Source organism: Vespa crabro, chromosome 18 (genome assembly GCF_910589235.1).
Source record: "Vespa crabro chromosome 18, iyVesCrab1.2, whole genome shotgun sequence".
Classification (NCBI taxonomy): Eukaryota; Metazoa; Arthropoda; class Insecta; order Hymenoptera; family Vespidae; genus Vespa; species Vespa crabro.
The window spans coordinates 1,841,935-1,844,434 of NC_060972.1; positions in this window are offsets into that span (position 1 = coordinate 1,841,935).

A 2,500-nucleotide genomic window follows, 5' to 3' on the forward strand; every position below is an offset into this window, starting at 1 on the left:
AAAATAAAAAATATTAAATAGATGTAAAGTATCTACTAAATTTTTTAACTATTCACAGTTCATCGGTCGTTCATTTCTGATTTATTTCTTCAGGTCCGTCACCTTCGTGATATTTCCTTCCGTCATTGTATGAAGCAAGCTTGTCCTAGTTTCCATTAAAGAAGAAGCTTTAACTCTCCGTTCAATGGCCGAGTACTTTTAAAAGTACAAGCTTTAAAATTGTGAACATTCTAATGATGTATTTATCTCTCTCTCTCTCTCTCTCTCTCTCTCTCTCTCTTTCTCTCTTCTCGCCCTTTTCTTCACGTCCATCGTTCACATTCTCTGTCTTCTTAATCGGTCATATTTAACGAGACGATGACTATGAAAATCCATTGACTATGGGTAGACGAAAAAAATTAATAAATTTATTCGAAAATAATATCTATTCGAATAAATGAATCAATATGTAAGCATTTCATAATAGTAATAGATTATTGAACGAAGTAATATAGTTTATTAGAAATGAAATAATTCAACGAATTGTTTTAACATAATTAAAACATGATTAAAAACGTTGACCTGTTCAGTTGACCCTGTTCAGTTGACCCTATTCAGTTGACCCTGATATATATATATATATATATATATATATATATATCAATCTATGTATGTACGTATATAGTGTTTAATAAATTTACATTCCTATAATAAATTTAATAAATACATTGACATTTGTTATAAATTAACGTTCTTTATATATTGTATGAATATGAAGTTTAATTTTACTATTCTCTATATCGTCGTTGTGTAAAATTTTCGATAAATTTTTATTAAAACAAACTTGTCTTTTCATTTACGAATTTTAATTTACACATTTATAGAAATTAATTCATTTACGATCAACGAAATGTGTTCATTTTTATTCCTAGTTATTTGCAATTAAAAATTATCCTTTTTATCAATCATGTTATATGTTTACATAAAAGTTTTAATACGCGACAAATACTGTTTTTTTTTCCTTTTTTTTTTTTTTAGGAAAGATTAAGAAACAATGAAACAAAATGAAAATGATGAAACAAACGTACGAAATCCGCTTTTTAATTTTTCCTCTTTAAATTTTCGTACTATTCAATACCTATGGAATATTTTTACGAGTTAATTCGACAATCAGAACCAATAGAATTTATTAAAATATTTAATTAATTATAAATAAATAATATGTTACGTAAGAAAAATTAAAGATCATTAAACTTTCGATTTAATCGTAAATAAATAAACTATTTTCTTTCGTACTCTTAAATTATTCGAAACATAAAATTATGAAACTTTTTTTAATGAATTCTTCTCTCTCTCTCTCTCTCTCTCTCTTTCTTTCTCTTTCTAATTATAAAAATAAAATTATCCTAAAATATCATAGACTTTTGATTATAAAAACCATGAAGGAGGAGATCGTTAAGAAAAATTTTACTATGGCGAACTTTCGGTTTAATTTCATTACAAAAAAATTTCTACGATTAAGATATAGATATCCGATGTGGAATGAAAGGAAAGAGAAAAACAAAAAAGATTAATGATAGTACGTACGTATATAGTTGAGGTAAAGGTTAAGAATTTAAAGGATGGGGTATGGGGGTTTATTAGACTGTAAATGCTATAACTAGTACTCGAGTTTCGCGTTCATCTTTTTTTCTCTCTCATTGAAACGGCTCGAACTTTGCCCTTCTTTTTTTTTTTCCAAAAAGCTCCTCGCGAATGGTAATAATTAATAGCTTCTGCTTTCTGCGTTTTCTCTTCCTTTTATTTTCTTTTCTTTTTTTTTTTCTTCTTTTTCCTTTTTCTTTTACTTCACTTTGACGAGCGAAAAGAAAAGTTCTACTTCGTTTTTCCAATATCCCATGTTCTCATTCTCGTGTGTTAAAAGCATCCGATTCGCACGATCGATCGATCTCCGCATTTTCCTTTTGTTTTTACCTTTGTTTGTATTTTTTCTTTCTTCTTCTTCTTCTTCTTCTTCTTCTTCCTTTTTTTCATTTTTGCCTCACGCGCATCAATAAAAATATATACGTTAAAGGAATAGGCAAAAAAAAAAAGAAAAAAAAAAAAAAGAAAAAGAAAAAGAACAAAAAAAAAACGACGATAATAATATCGCATTATTATTAACGTGATTATTTCGAAAGTTGTAAAACAATAATAGTAAAATCCGTCATTAGAACGAAAGACGTAGTTGCAATGGTAAAACTATTGTAAAGTTCCTTCTTCTTCTTTTCTCTCCCCTCCCCCCTCCGCACTCCCACCCTTCTCTCTTTCAAACCATTTTCTTAGCCCCATACCCTTTCCCCCTCTTCTTTCAAACCGTTTTCTTCATTTCTCCCTCTCCGCCAACCCCCATCTTTTACACTATTTTCTTTGTTTCCTCTTTCAAACCATTTTCCCTTCTCTTCAAATTTCTTTTTGCTTTCTTCTGATTGGACATAACACGTACCATCGCAACCATATAAATACCGACCGTAAAGTCGAC